The 17,047-nt window shown below is 37.2% G+C and overlaps 1 protein-coding gene across 1 annotated transcript in view; it reads left to right on the top strand.

The window, feature by feature from the left end:
- erf (Ets2 repressor factor) overlaps window positions 1–17,047 on the top strand; it is a 55,500-nt gene that overhangs the window by 16,101 nt on the left and 22,352 nt on the right. The window lies entirely within an intron of this gene.

The following is a 17,047-nucleotide window of genomic DNA, read 5'->3' on the forward strand; positions in this document are numbered from 1 at the left end:
GATTATGATTGAATTGAATTGTTGAACATTTTCTTTTTGTCAGTCGTCTAAATAATCGTGTGTCACCGCTGTTCTCTGGCCTGGGTGTCTGATGTCAGGACTTTCTCAGACCTAACAACAGAGCCTCTGTCGGTGGGGACTGTGTAGATCCAAAGTTTTAAACATCATTTGGACAGTCAGGTTTCTGTTCTAAGGGGTCTGACCTAAAATTACAGACTGGCCCAAATGTTGTTCAACAGGACTCTAAAACTGTGGTTGAAGGTGGCCAGAGCTGCTCACATAATGTTTGAAATGTGCCTTGCCTCTGTCTTATGTCTTATGTAAGTATTGACTTCTGTGTACAAATTATAACATTTCTTTCTGGACACTAAACCCCTTTAAAAGCCCCCTATGAGCAGGTGTTGAAAATTGGCACTAGCGATAAACATGTAGACACAATACAGTTTGTCTAATCCAGTGTTATTGCAAAGTCTATGTTAAATTTTGAAAAATAAATAATGACAAATGAGCAGACCCAACCACACACAGATCAGAGAATCAAATTTATTAAGTAATTTACCTAGAACACTTTATTGAGAGATAATTCAACCCTTTATACACCCAAGACAAGACCAAATCAGTATTTTGCACAATGACAAAATGGGGTAAGATTTGGATCCAACCGCCAATCTAAGGGTCAAAGGGTGAATGCTTTACCAACTGAACAACTACCTCTATTATCGATATCAAAGTACACTTGGTGAAATCCATCTATTCAGTCTACATTACCATGACTGAAGATATTTAACTTCACAGCTACTTACCACAGAGAAACTAAGGCAGCCCCTGAATGCATAAATAATTGAATCAAGTAGCTATCTCTCTAAGTCTATATAAACTGCTTTAAATCTATTTGCCAAAGCCACACTTTTGGCAGCACTATTTCACAATTGCCGTTTGCGGGTTTGACGCATTTAAGTCAAACATACCCGATTTCCAGTAAAAGTTTAAAGACAAGAGCGTATGTCACTCTTTTCTAGCTCTAATCAACAGTGGAGTCTTTTTGTCTGCGCTGGAAGACGCTAAAAGCGCCGCGGCCTTCTGGGAAATTTGGGAGGGGGAGGGGCTGGCAGATGAGGCTTGATTGGCAGCAGTTTTGGTGGAGTGAATCACCCTAGTCCTCCTCAGAGTTGCCAAGTCTGCTTCTTTATAGAGACTTTGGGCTTCTTTTTTTGGAGTCGTTTGCAAATGTTAAGAGTCGCGGGTTGCAGTAGCACTTTCACCTCATAAAAGATGTGACTTTTTAAAAATCCTTTTCCAGTTTTCTTTCGTGTTAATAGACCCAGTAATGACCATGTACAGTCTATGGAAATGAGTGTTGTCGCTATACTAAAATTGCAAACTTGACTTCGATACTAAGGAAAAGGCTCGATACCAATTTGATATAAAAAAATAAAAAAAAACACAGAATAGGATGGTCAGTTTTTGTCATGTTTATGGGTTTTTTCAGTATCAATACTTGTTAAATTGAGTATCTATATTCAATACTGGTTTAAGTATCAATTAGTATCAGATTTTTTATACTTGCAGTTCATGTTTTAAAGTCATTAGTGATGTTAAATAATCTAATAAAAAATGTATTTATATATTCAGTAGTGCTCCCTCAGCTGTTCCACACAACGTTTAACTAGTTGCCTCCATTTGGGACTTGTTTTTGCAGGGCTCGGGTCGCTTTTTTTCCCCCTTCAAAGTCTTGGTCACTTGTTGCACTCTGAAAATCTGGCAACCCTGATCCTCATCTTGTTGGATGTGCAGGATTTAGGTTTATTTTGGGTGCGTCCTGGGCAGCAGAGGCAGAGGGTGACACGTGTTTGTAAGTGGTTTTTGCCGAGTTTTTGGTCCGACCGCCGCTCTGGAAGAGAATGAAAGTAGTCTGGTTCCGGGACCACAACACAGCAGCCAGCAAGCAACTGAGAAATGTATCTACTTGCTGTTTGTCTCTTACTTAAGGCGTGCTCTCTCTCTTTCTCTCTTCCTGTCTTTCACACATTCTCATCTCCATTTTTTCTTCCTCGTAACTCTTTGCTCTAACCTCTCTCTGCCTTTTTCTCTCCCCTTTCTTACACCTCTTGCTATTTCGTCTCGCTCCCCTTTTCTCTCCTTTTCCTCCTGCTACTAGTTCTTTTTTGCTTTCCCTTCTTCCTGCTTTCTTCCAACTCTCCTGTTCCTCCCTTTCTCCCACACTCCCCACAACTTCTATCCATGTCGCTCTCTCTCTACCCTCCTTATCTCACATCTCCCCCTTTCTCCCACTCTTGATTTTTCTCTCCACACATTTTCTCCCTCCTGCACTCAGTCTTTCTCACCCACTCTCATTCTTTCCCCCATTTTCTCACTCTCTTCTTGTCTCCCTGCTCTTTCCATTTATCCATTTATCATCTCCCTCACTTTCTTCTTTTCACTCCCTTCTCTTTCTTACTCTTGGTCTCTGTTGCTCTCTCATCCATGTTTCTCTCGCTCTTTTCTCTCTTTTCCTCTTGCTTCCTTTCTCCCTCTCATTTTCTCCCTCACCCCCTCTCTTTCTCTCCCCATTTTATATCCCCTTTCTCTTCCCATCTGTTTATCTATTTCTCATCTGCTTTCCTTTCTTTTTTCACTCCCCCTCTCTATCTTCCTCTTTCTCTGTTGCTCTCTTTCTGTCTAGCTCTCTTTTCACTCTCACTTTTCCCCTTGCTTCCTTCTCTCCCTCTCATTTCTCCCTCCTGCCCTTTCTCCCTTTTTCTCCCCCCAACTCTTTCTTTCCTTCTCTCTCCTCCTCCCTCTCTTTATGTCTCTTTCTGTCAGGCTCAGACACACATCTTGTACATGTTTTTCTGAAATGGGAGAGAAATCATTTTGGATTCTAGTTTTGACAACTTCCCGCTGCTGCTTTAGTCAAACATATTTTCTGCCAAATCAGTGTCAATTTTGAAAAACTCAAAGTGTTTTGTTTCGGCCTTGTCGACTGAAGAAATGGTCACAGATAATCCTCTGCCTCCCATTGTGCCGTTAGTTTACATATTAATTTGGTGTATGTTGCGAACTTTGTTTAAACCTGCTGTTACTACTGCTTTAAAGGTACACTATGTCTTTTTGGTGAAGGGTTTGCCACCTGCTTGTCTTCATGGCGATGTTGTTACTTTTCCGAAATGTACTACAGTGTGGCATTAAACTTATCTGGCCTCATCTATCTAACCTATGTTTCATTTGTGTTTCATTAGACGTTTTTACTGCTCAAAAACATGCTGTGAGTGGACCCAGTGACATCTGTCTAACGACTATATCGACTTATCGTTTAATGTATGGAAGCTGGGGCGATACATTTTAAGGCACAAAATTTATGGCATATACCATTTGTTTTCTGAAAGTGGAGAGATTTTAGGTATTTTTGTTGTAATATGTTACGATTTGAGCTGTAGAGGGTTGAAAAACTAACTTCTGTGGCTGGTTATTGCTTCATTCTCCTATTTATTTGTTGCAGCTGTTATTATTTTTAAACTGGGATTATCTTGTATTATTATTATTGTATCAGTGACATAAAGTACTTTCAATGTTATCGTTTATTGCAGTATATCTCTGTAGCAATATATTGTTATCGTGACAAGCCTACCACTTACATGTTTCCAAAGTCATCACCTCTAGTTTTCATGAATATTTGTAGATTTTAAAGAAGACTATTGTAGACAAAATGCAGGCAATTTGTCTTAGAAAAAAACACCTCAACAAACTATGACCAATGTCCAATGCATTTCCTCTTGGAGACAGTCTGCTTGTGACACTGCCTGTGCTGCATTCCTGAAATACAACTGTAAATGTGAAAAAAACACTAAAAAATAAAATCATGTTACCAGGTTACATACAGCATTCTTGTGATAAAAGTGACCTACTTTTGGACCATATTTTCTGGCATTTTGTTACGGTCTGGTTTAAACCTGCTTTGAAGTAGTCTTCCCTCATGATGCTCTTTATTCCCACAGCTGCTGAACTTGTGGCTTTGTTTCACCTAAACCATTACAATAACTGGAATATTTACTCTGCTGCCTCTGTGAGCAACACGACTAGTCACATTTGATTTTATGCTGTATAAATCTTTTTCTTAATCTTCTAACTAATGTTTAATATATTGTGTGGGTTATCGTGTACTCCAAAACGGCAGGCCATTAAGCATATTTCCCCTTTAGTTTAGTTATCTTTAGTATCCCAAGTTACTCTAGATGTCTTGTTTGTAGTTGATTCACTTTTATTGTTTTTTTTTTTTTAAATTGATGACTGTGACAACTCAAACAGTGATTTGGATTTGATTATTATAACTTTTGCAGCCGAGTTGAAAGTAGTCCATAACATCAGTCTTATCTGCTGTATCTGGGCTGTCGGAAGCCCGTTGGAGTTGGCTGGGAGGCAGACTTCTCCTCTCGTCATTATAAGTGCGTGTTTCACAGAGTCATTTTGAGCGCACAGGTTCAGACGGGCCCCTCTCACACCTGTACATGCATGTCCCTATACACTAGAGCTTTCGCAGACTACACAAACTGGAAAGGAAACTCTAGATCCACAAAGTTCACAATATGCTCAGTTGTAAACTTTATCAACTGTTATATAGTTATTGATCTGAATTGTAATCAGTTCAAGCAACGTTTTCTTTCTGATAATCATTGATCAGCTTGGGGCAGGACTACAGTCAATCCTCTGTCAGTAAAAGCTTTCAGCCATGTTATAGTTGTTTCCACTCATCATTTACTCACCCAGAGTCGTATTTGGAATAAGTGTATGTTTGAGCAGTCTTTAATCGCTTATTTTCAAGATGTTATTTTGCCGATCAACCCCGTTTTCAGCCATTTTGGTGCTGCTCGCTAGTGTGATGTGCATCTATTCATAGGAGGTGCTGACATCTACACGGCTCTTTGCTGTGATGACGTTTGCAGCAATGTCAGCTCCCATTGGGCACTGCAGTTTTCTAATGCGAAAGTCAGCTTCTTTTGTTAAGTTGTTTTAGATGAATATTATGTTTTAAATTGTCCAAATTATAACATAATGATCCACACATATAGATTATAACTATTTAGCAGACACAAACACAATAGGTCTTCCTTCAGTGGTACGGATTAAAATGTTGTCTTGATAATGTTCATTTAATCAAGATTGAAAGACGTATTTGTTTTGAATAGCAAAACATAACATTTTACCAATAATTGCAAATAAAATAATGCTCTCTCTCTTTGCAATTTGCACCTCCCCTAAAGCTCAGAGTTCAGCTTCCTGTTATATGCAACATTGTGAGGACGTTTTTCCCCACTCGGAGACATTATATCTTGTTTTAAATTGTTAAACACTATGGCAAGTTTTTCATCATTCCAAAACCCCTCGATTGCCACCGTGCAGTCTCCCACACGCGGTGACCAGGCCAAGGCTTGCTCACATCCTTGGCGTAGCTCTGCGTCTGCACTCCTCACAGATTGTAGTCTTCTGTTTTTCCCTCTATAGCTGAAGGAGTCAACCACTGCTCTAACACGTTTTGTCTCTCAAGGCTTCGACCCTGTGGACTCTGTGGGCACTGTTGTGTCTGCTCCCTCTGCACTTCAAAACAAAACTCTGTCCATGATGAACAGGCAGCAACTGTCTCTAAGCCTTATCAAGATACTGGTGGGAATTGTCTCGTTCAGCCTTTGACCGAATTATACATACTTATGTGAACATTTCAGACCAGCAAATTACACATGAAAGTAGTAGTGTTTTTATGCAGGCAAATTAGCGTTTGCATTAACTGGATATTTGGTGTTCAGTCCTTGTGATCCTTGGGCAATACACTTTTCCCACTTTGGTTTCAGTATATGAATGAATGCTCGTATCATGTTCAGTAGTGATTCAAGAGAGTATTGTGGTTAAGAAATGTAAACCTCCAACATCAAAATAAGATGATACTTCTGTAACTCATTTTGATAAAAAATTACATAAAATATTTACTGCTATATCAATTTTACAAGGCAACCATGATTGCAATTTCAGTATGATTGCACATCTTGTTGCCCTAAACAGGATCATGTACAGTGAGGATCACCTGTACCTGCCTGCACCTGTCCCATTTGTCAAGTTCCAAGCTTTCTACCTTCCCCTTATCCCACCTGGCCCTGCTCTCACCCCCCCGTCCCGTCTCCTCCCTGGTGCTAAGTCCCTGGCTCCTACTTCATCCTCTCAGCATCCTTCAGTGCCCATTATGAGCTCAGTAGAGTCTTTTAAACACTGCTTTTGGAGATAGAGGGATGAGCCCATGTCTGAGTCTGTCATAAACTGTATTTAAAGACATGGAAATCCACACAAGATACCGGCTTGGTTTATTTTAGGGGAGGTTCACTCGGAGAAGACAATGGGATTAACTAAATGCTGGGTTAAATTATTGGTTTTGGAAATGTAATTGTGAATTCTGACCTACTTTTTACACTAAGTTTGGTGATAAAATAAAATATTCAAATAATACATATTTAAATAAAAATATTTATCTTCCAGATAGATACTGTTAAGATACTGTCAGTCAAAGTCGTGTCATTTTTCTTTCATGCATTATCATAAACAGCTTAAAGTAACTATAAAATGAGTTTTGATCTAAATGAGACCTATTTTGCAAAATCGACTCTTCAAAGCTTTTAGCCATATTATAGTTGTTTCCCCTCACCATTTATTCACCTGAAGTTGTATTCAGAGTGATTCGTGCATGTTTGAACAATCTTTAATCGCTCATTTCCCAGGCGCTACATTGCCAGACACTGGTATACGCCCACTGCTTTCTACTAACTTCATTCTTTTATTTAAAATTCTTTAATTGATAGTGTTGCATAGGCATTTTGGTGCAAATGGGAAAAAAGTCTGCGCCAAGTAGTTTTTGACTCAGAGCATCAGAAATGAATGTGAGATATGGCAACGTATTAATACGTTGTTTTCGGCAAATATAACATAAAGGGCAAAATGGTGATATAAATATGTTTTGTTTTAGCAGTTAATACTCCATAGAAGTGAAATACCCCCTCTTTAATGTTTAACAAATTGCTGTTATTTACATTGGAAATTTATATTCTTTGTAGTGAGCCCTCTCTTCAAATTCAAAATTTTTGTATCGTGACAGCTCTATTCATGGGTTTCATTGTCCTTTTACAACATTTAATGACTGTTTCCCAATTCAGAAGGTGTAGTTTGTTTTAAATAATTAATCATAAAAGCAATCCTAATTTGTTGTCTTTTTGAAACATAAGACCTGATCCTAAAACCAAAAATGAAAACATTTTATCAAACTATTTCTCCTTTTGTTCAGTAAACTTACTGAAAAGTCAGTTTCCCATAACCCAGATTACTGTATTTGATGATGTCATGTTTTTGATGCCCAGATAGTGACCCATTTCCTCTTAGCTGCCTCTTAGTTCCTGCTTTTTGTATCTCATTTCTGACTAACCTCTACACCATCATATCTCCTGCATGACCCACACTTTGCTTCGATTGCTCCTGCCTTTTGAATCGCGCCCTGCCAGAAGAGACACAGCGACCTTTCGGTGTGTCTAAAAATAGTCCCAACAAAGAATGGGAGGAAGGGAGTGAGAATAGAGCGGTGAGAGGGGGGCTGAAGAAAGTTGAACAAGCCGTGATGTTCTATGTTTTTACAATACCCAATGATGACTATCTTGAGTTTAATAGCACTTTTGCCCAGGCGAGACGTCATGAGGCCCTAAGAAAAAACAAAGAAAACCTTAACTGGCTCGGCTGTGTTGGTTTTGGAAAGAGGAACGCAGGTGGCTTGGCTCGAAAAGGCCCTAATAGCAAATAAAATTTGTATTCTTTCTATTTTTTGTGGCTAAATATAGACGCGGTTGAGATTTGAAATGGTGCGTTTTACCTCGGCCTCAGTTGTTTCCTGTCTAGAGCAGAGTCGGCCAGATCAGACAAAAGACTTGGACTGGAGTTTTTACACATTGAAAGATCAACATTAGGATACATGTAAGCCAATGATAACATGTAATAGTGGGGCTTAAAACAACATAGTTTGTCTTGTATAGTTTGGCAGTTAATCCAATTTTAATCGAGATTGAGATTCAGTCATTTCTAATAATCAGTTTTCGGCTTGGCTCTTTTTAATGGAGAGGTCAGTAAATACATAGTTTAGTACAGTGATTAAAAGCCTATATTGTTTATGTTTAAGAAATTAACAGTGAAAGAGTTTGTTTTACCTGGAATATTCCACAATCTGACATTAAACTTGCCTATCTCCATGGAGGCAAGCGGGTGACAAAAACATTTCTATCGAACAAGAAGGCGGTGTACTGTTACATAGTGTGTCATTAAAGAGAAAGTATGATACCAAATAGATTTTTTTTTAACTTTCTACCATGTTATGATGTTCCCTCATCAAAGATGTCATCCGTACATGTTTGAGTAATCCATGAATCTCTACCGGTCCCTGTTTGTTTCCTCTTTATGGTTGGTTATAAGATTCTGTGCAATGCTCCGTGCACAAGCCTACGTCACCAATGCTCCTACGTGACAATTCACCATAAATATACAAAAACATGATGCAAAACACAGCAACATGACAAACCTGAAGTGATGTGCAGTAGTTTCATTAGCGGGATACGCGCTGATTGTGTTGTGATGCCACTCTGAAGGGAGAGTGACTTAACACAGAGAGCAAAGAGAGCGTCAAAAACGAACATAAACAATATAGCATTTTTAAAACATTAAAAGGTAACATGGTGATCTAAATATATTATGTGTTAGTAGTTAATACCCCATAGAAGTAAAATACCACCTCTTTAACTATGAGCTGTAAGAGGCTAGCATCTCAATTCACGTAACCAGCAAGTGGAACCAGTGTTGTTTATATTGATTTAAAATAAGCTGAAACGATGTATGAGTGAGGAGTAAACCATAACCATACTTGTTTTGTGAATGTATTTCACATTGACCTGATCACGTCCAAACTCGACCTAAGCAGACCCAAAGTCTTTGTCAACTTTTGAATCATATTATTGTCGTGACTCTATTTATTTTTAGCGCTAAAAGCTTTTGTTGCTAGGAGACTGTAACCGTGGAGGAGAGACATGTGAATGGGAGGATGAGGAAGGAGAAGAAATGGAGAGAGGCGCAGAGGGATGTGAACTTAGGTAAAGAGGGAAGGGAGGAGCGTGCGAAAGTGGAGAAGGGGATGAAATGGGGGGGGGGAAGAGTAGAGGGAGGGAACGAAGTTGAAAGAGAGATGGTGTTGAGAAAGGGAGGGACAAAAAGATGAGAAAAAGATGAAAGAGATGAGAGAGGAGAATAAGCGAAGGAAAATGAAGAAAATGAGGTGTTGAGAAGAGTTGAGAGAGGGGGAGAAAAGAAACAGATACTTAGAGTAGGGCAAGGGAAAGCATAGAGGAAAAGAGAGAGAAAGAAGATAGAAGGGGAGAAAGGAAACCGTGACTTGGAGAAGAGGAGAAGAAGAGAGGAGGAGAGAGTTGAAGGACAGATGAACTGAGCGATGAGTCAGCAGCAGTGTTCAGTCTGAGCTTCTATTTCTGAGGCTTTTGTTTGGTCCCACGCACGAACCCGCTCACCTCCAGTCGCACCTCCAGTCGCACCTCCAGTCTCATCTACACCCAAAGACCACACATTAGGGATATCAGCTCAAAGAATTTACTCGGACTCAAATCTGTGTTGTTCGCAAAAAGGAAATGCATGAGAAAAACTAGTGACAAAATCTGTCTGGTACTGGTATTGATAAAAGATACTGTAGGACTGTCAAGAGTATCGAAAATCGTAAACTAAACAATACTAAAACTAGTACTGAAATTAAACTAGACTCATGTGAGGGAGTGAACCTTTCCTTTCTAACTACCTTGAGCTGGATCAGAACAAGTATAAAACCACATACACTACGCCCCCGGACCACTATGGAACATACCTGAATGACTGAGGGTTTACAGATATGAAACCACATGGTAATACTGTATAAAAGAAAGTACTATGATTTCATGTTGAAAATTGCATTCCTATTGTATGTAGATAGAGGTTTTTATTATCATCATGGTATCAGAATTTGTATTGAGTATTGAGCCTATTCTTTAGTATCAGAATTTAGTTTTAGTATCGGTTCAGGGACTATACAAGCCAAAGAACAGGTTAGCACAATATGTAAAAGGAAAAGTAGTAGCAAGTAGTAATATAAGTAATAGTATTTAAGTTTTAGTTTGTGCACTCAAGTTGTTGACTTCTATTATTTTCTTATTTTCTTATGCAGCATTTGAAATAGGACTTTTAACAGTAGTAGTTTTTGTTTGTAATGGGAAGATTTAAAATACTACTTTAGTCATAAGCAACAAACTTAAACTGAAAGCCTTTGATTGAAACACTGATCTTACATTTTAATTAAAATCTGGAGAAAACCTTCTTTTAACTTTGTGCTGTCCAAAACTGAACATGCCTTGCAACAAAGTCAATAACCGTATTCAAGCCATCCCTGCCTATTTTTCTCAAATAATATCAGTATCTGAAATAGCCACACATTACATACAACTTATATCATACAGGCTTCTTGTTCACTTGGCTTGTTTTTCTCTCTTTTAACCCCTTTTAAATCAGTGACGTACTCTGTTACCATGCCCCCTGTCCTCATAACAGCAGTGCATTGTGAATCATATGTCTGTACCCAGTGAGCAGTATCTCTTTGAATAGCCCGTTAACGTGTCTTTCTGTGTCTTGGCTCTCCTCTCATCTCTCCATAGGACATCGGATAGCAGCATGTGGTTTATTAGTCACCGCTAGCTACTTGTTTTTCACCATTATTTTTCCCTTCCTCTGATCTATTTTGTACGATTTTTAAATGCATTAGCAGCCAACTTTAGAAAAAAAAAAAAAAAAAAAAAAAAAAACTGTGCTAAAAGTTGTGAAGGAACAAGGAACAGAATTCTCCTGGTTGGAAAGTGGCGATCACACATTTGTCGTAAAGTTTTGAAGCCAATCGCATGTTTTTGCCATTACTTCATTGTCAAAATGGCTCTTAATGAATGCGGAAAGGTGTAATATGGTTAACTAATTGACTCATTTTTGTAATAGTTGAAGTTCGCAAATTTTGGTGTTTGGTCCTATTGGAAGGCTGTTTTCTATATTGGCAAGACACCTGTATCAAGTTAACAACAGCACAATTAACAGTTTAGCACAAAGGAAGCATATTTGACCAATTCTATGTACTATGTCTTTGAATACTAGCTTCTTATAATTGTGAATACAGGATATGATAAATGTATTACTTGCTCAGATGGGACATTTTATATAATTGTGAGACTTGCTAACAAAGATAATCGCCATTATATCACCAGAATGAGCAGAAAAAAACCTCTTATTCTGTGTTCTTATAAGCAAGTATATCTGGTTCATAGTGAATAGTAAAACAAAAACAAAAAAAAAAAATATTGCACATTATAATGTTTACACAAGCGCCAATGTCTTGTTGTTGGTACTTGTAATAAAGTACAATACTAATACAGCTGTTTAAATGGGGAACTTATTCATAATATTAAATTCATATCCATAACATGTTTAAACTCTCAACAACTTTAATAATTATCATGATATAATTGTTAATCATAATTATTTTGTCCATGATAATTGTGACACCAAATTTCAACATCATTCCATACTATTGGATAACCCCTCATGACAATTTTGCATTTCTTCAGTATACAGGAATAGGAATGTGTTTTTTGTGCCAGATGCCCTTCCCTTTCGACCATTTTTTTCTTTACCACTGGACATGACTCTTGCGTCTTAAGTTGAACAGTGTTTTTATAAACTCTTAAAGTAACAGTTTAGAGTCAGATGAAAGACAGTCTCCTCCACATCTGCACACTGCTCACCTGATAGCTCCGTCTCCTTGTGTTTCCATGACTCAACTTTTACTCCGTTTACAGCCACTATGAATAATGTGGACAGCACGGGGCCTATACACTCACTCTGATATCACAGATTCTGTACCGATAGCCCACGGCTCACAAGATCAGCTTTAATGTCCCAAATGGAGAAACTAAACACCACACAAACTCAAAACAATGTTACATAAATGAGATGAGAACCAAAGATAAAATCACAGACATGAGTAACTGTTAGTCAGAGGTGATGGAATTACATGTTTTGTTACAGGAATAGTTGATCCTAATAGGTTAACAATACACTTTAAAACCAGTGTCCCTAAAATGGATCCCGGTTGTCAAGTGTCTAAAAAGTGTTATATACTTGACAGCATTTGTTAATGTGTTGATAGGTTCATCTTATCACATATTGTAGTCCTTACTTGTACTTTCTGAAGTGGTAAATATTTCAGAAATCCTTGGCATTGGGTACATTGCATTAAAATGGAAATCTGAATCTAAAACATGAAGTTGATGATTGATCATAATTTTCGCATTTAAAGGGCCTATATTGCGCTGTATTCTGATCTATGTTATGATGTTGTGTCCTCATCAAAAACGTACCCCAAATTATATTCTTTTTCATTCACATATGTGTAGCACACACATCCTGCATATTAAAGCTGAGTTTTCTTTCTACAAGAAGTGCTCCACTGTGTTTTTAAACTCCATACACATTCACAACAAACATTTGAAACTTAAGTTTGTATAAGTCCATGTATGGATCAGCTCTGTGCTCGGGTTCATTTGCATGTACATTTGTTTTGAGTTATAACTGGACATCATATATCCAAGTACTACATTTTAAAACATAGTTGTAATGTCATTCAAGGGTTAAATAGTATTTTCTTAATAATATTGGCCATTATTTTACACTTACAAAAAATAACCAAATAAAAGCCATTCAGGAGCCGGTATTGAAAAGCATGAATCGTTAAAAGTACTGGTATCGAAAAAAAAATGACAGTACCCAGCCCTAATCCTCAACAGCTCAGAAGAGTCAATTTTGCATTACATAAAATTTTACAGATATTCAATAAGAATTTTCTTCACCATTTTCTGTCACAACTAGTATAAGACCAGAAAGTAATAACTAATATTTAGAGTAGATCTGGGAATTTGGATGCCTGTGAGCTGCATCTGACCCTTACCCTGTTTTAATCTTAATTTTGAAAGTAATATTATGTTTTTTAGGGCATTCATAGATTAAAGTACCCTATCTTTGACAAAAATCAGCATTTGTTATACTAATGTATGATGGTGTTTTTCCGGCTTTGTAATTTTTGAAAAATATTTATATAATATTTTGAAAAAGTTGATGTTTATATTTGATACTTCTCCTCATTTGGCTTTCATTGGCCAGTACAGCTGTCTGTTTTGACTTTACAGGTAAGTGGAAAACACCATACCTCCTACACTGTCTAAAGTGTGCGCTTTAATACAAATCACTTGCACCTGTCTCTTTCATTCTGTGACCTTTCTGCAGGAATCAAAGAACTTCGGATGTGCCCCAGCAGTTCTTAATATTTCCAACAAATACATAAAATGAGCTCTAACCGTGACGCATCGGCTACAGTAAAACCATGTTACATAAAAGGTTTCTAGGAGCACATCTGGCCACCATCTTTTCCAGGTGCATGACTTTATAGCTCTCATCTGCTGCTTTTGTGTGGTTGTTTTTATGTCTTATTGTATTTTATGTTGCTTTTTTATGGCACTGCCTTGAGCGGTTTCCTCCTCCTCTGCAGACATGGAGTGATACCATATATTATCACTGACTATGTCAGATAATTGAGTAAATGTAGTTGGTTTGGATCTGAAGTTGTCATGACTTATAAAATAAATTATTGAAAGCATGTTTGTTGTGGGTTTTATGAATGCTTTTCAAAATATAGACATTTTACAAACAAGTTTTAGGTTAGCCATGGGTGTCAGAATGTTGAGAAATTAGTACAATTAACAAATTAACTAAGTCCCCAAAATGTTGCATATAGCAGGAAGACAAACCCACAAGTAACAGTTTTACTTACAACTTTTTGGGCACTAGGAACAAAGAAAGACAGTGGTGTAACGTTGAATGTTGAATAGTTTTGTCCACTGATCTTTTATAAACTTTCTATTCAAAGTTTGTGTTGAAAATTACATAAAGTAGCCAGAATGTAATGATTTTTAGCAGTACTCAGTGGTAGATAAGTACTCAATTTTGTTACTTAAGTAAAAGTATTAAAGTAGTCTCAAACAATAATCTCAAAGAATAATAAAAAAAAAAAGTCCTTTTAAGTCCAGTAAAAAAATTTTTAGCGGAGTAAAAATTAGATACCTGCTCAAGTGTAGTGAAGTAAAAGTAAAAAGTTCAAATTTTAGGTGTCTGTACTTTATTTAAGTAAATTGGATACTTAAGTACAGTACTTAACATATAAACCTATTTGCTAATACCAGTACAAATTATGATTTTAAAAAAACTATTTGCTTCATCTTCAGTCTTTACCTGTTCACAGCGTTTAAAGGTGTGTGTACGCACACACACAGGCACACACACACAGGTTTGAATATTTATTGGAGAATGATGTATAAAAGATTGAATTACTTATTTGTGCGTTCTCCTTGAAAACTCTCCGGTCTTATTTATCCAAATAGAAAAAGCCACTGAAAGGTTAACCTCAAAGTGATTGAAGTAACATTGATTAGTGTATTTATAGAGTTGGTTCACGCGTGATGCAACAGTATTGATTATATCATCCACTCAGTCGTACAATCAGACTTTGCCCTCTGGACCTCACCACATCACCACATCCCAGGCACTGCTCAGATCAATGTGACTGCAAGGACTGTTACAAGCATCACTATCTAACCTGTGAATGTGTATGTATATACTATATATAACATATATTTTAAATTAAATATATATAATATGTAAACACTTTAATATTTTTACTCAATTATGGACAAAACCATTAGCACAATTATTTAGGTCATATTTAAAATCATGATTTGAAATGTTTGATTAGGTGAGCTCCATGTTCGGACATAAACAAGCACCAGTATCTTAACCTCTACATTTTTTTAATTGTTTGGAGCAATAATTATCACATTTGAAAATTGAATTGAAGGCACAAACAGCTCTACATCTAAATCCATTACTTTGGCAGTCACAGCTTTGCCAGTGGAGGACTGTGAGTGTGGGAATGCAATTGTAACCTTGGTATTTAGCGTCGCGTGTTGCTTTACAGTTGCATAAACACAGAATAGCTCATTGTTGCATGGGGCCATATGTTTCACAGCCTCAGTTGGTTTCTCAGCCTATTCACATCTGGTCCTAATGTAGCCTCTGTTAGGTGTCATTCGGCCTTGTTTTAAAGCGCTGTTGAGTCTTTTACTGCCACCCACAGCTCCGCACCAAATGTCTACACTTTTAACTATAATGCCATGCGCGGGAGGGAGTTATTATTTAGCGATGGTGCTTATAAAATCAAGCTGTCTGTTTTGTCTCGTCGTATCTCAAGGCTCTGGTAATCTGATAAAACACTGGTAACTCACGCTTTGATGCTGATAGCAAGTAATGTTTTTGATTCAGATGCAGTGTGGGAAATAGTAGCTTGAGAAGTTTCAAAATGCCTGGTTTAATTTGGGAAGACTTTAAGTAATGGGCGGTTTTAATTGAAATGAAGTTGCATAGACATCTGGGCGCACACTGGTGGCATATGGCAAGAAAATATGCAGTGGTAAATTTATGTGAGTTATAATTAATCAGTGTTACCTGTTTTTCCAGAATGTTCCTTAGCGTGCTTTACTAAAGAACAGCATGCATTTCTTCGGTGCTATAGTATGCAAGTTAAAATTATTTAAATCTACTTTGATCTTCCTCTAGGCCTCCAGTTTTCTGGCAGCTCAAACCTCAGTGTACTTTTACTATATTTTCACTTTCCCTCTTCTGTACCATAGTGGATTCACTTTCCTTGCTCTGTACTTCTGTTTATCTCAGTTTTACACATTCTGTCTCCAAAATTATAGACATGAGTTGTCTTTCTGAGATACAACTGTAATGATATGCATGTCTTTACTTTTCAGTTTACAGTTTAAAATCACTTACCCTGGCATACATTGGTGAAAGTAGAACAAAGTTCATTGAGTTGTGCACTGAATAAACGTCTTATTAGATTGTACCATTGTACCACCATGTAACATATTTACATTCAAGTATAATCAAGTATGACAAGTCTACAAAGTGATGATCCAAAAGTAAGGAAAGTTCATTAACAATTTTTGTACTAATTTTGACCTTTTTTTTTTTTTGGGTTAGTACCTCCAATTACTGAACATATCGTGAAACAAAAACTGGGACTATGTTAGAAGTCCTGTGTAAGCATAAATTACGTACACTAAGGTACAATTGTTTTTATAACAATAGTTTCAAAATATGATGCCATTATTTGATTATTGACTGATGAAATGACTTAAAGCCACAAGTTTATGGAGGCAATCCCAAACAAATATCATTATTATTATTATTATTATTATTATGTTCAATATTAGTGGATTTTAAGTAGGACTTGGTACTGTTTGATTTTATTCTTTAATTTTTTATAGCATTACCTTAACAATACCTGCTTTTCGATACCGGTTTCTGAAAGGTCCTTTTTTCGGTGCCTATATTTTTTTCATTTCTCCTGTACCCGTGAAATGATGCACTGCACTGCGTTTGGACACATGTATGACACATGTCTGTTAAAACATGAGTGCTGTTTGTGCCATTTGTTTTTGTAGAGCACAGTTGAGACACGTGACCACCTGAGCTGCTGTTTAATAAATCAATGTGGTGCATGTATTGGATGATTGACATGGCCATTTTAATCCAAGAAACCGAAAGCTGACACGGAACGAACGGTTGAGTGTTTTGGTGCCGATACTTACCGGACCTTTTCAGTCGGTTCCTACTTGGAACAGAGTTCTGGTGCCCAGCTCCAATCATAAGTTTGAATATTTGTTACAAAAACATAGTTTATTGTCTCCTGCTCTAAAATGATGGCGTCATCAAACATAGAACATCCAATTCACTTTATTTATATCACATAAGTTCCCAAAGTGCTGCAAAATACACATTTAAAATA

Source organism: Periophthalmus magnuspinnatus, chromosome 11, assembly GCF_009829125.3.
Source record: "Periophthalmus magnuspinnatus isolate fPerMag1 chromosome 11, fPerMag1.2.pri, whole genome shotgun sequence".
NCBI classification, from domain to species: Eukaryota; Metazoa; Chordata; class Actinopteri; order Gobiiformes; family Gobiidae; genus Periophthalmus; species Periophthalmus magnuspinnatus.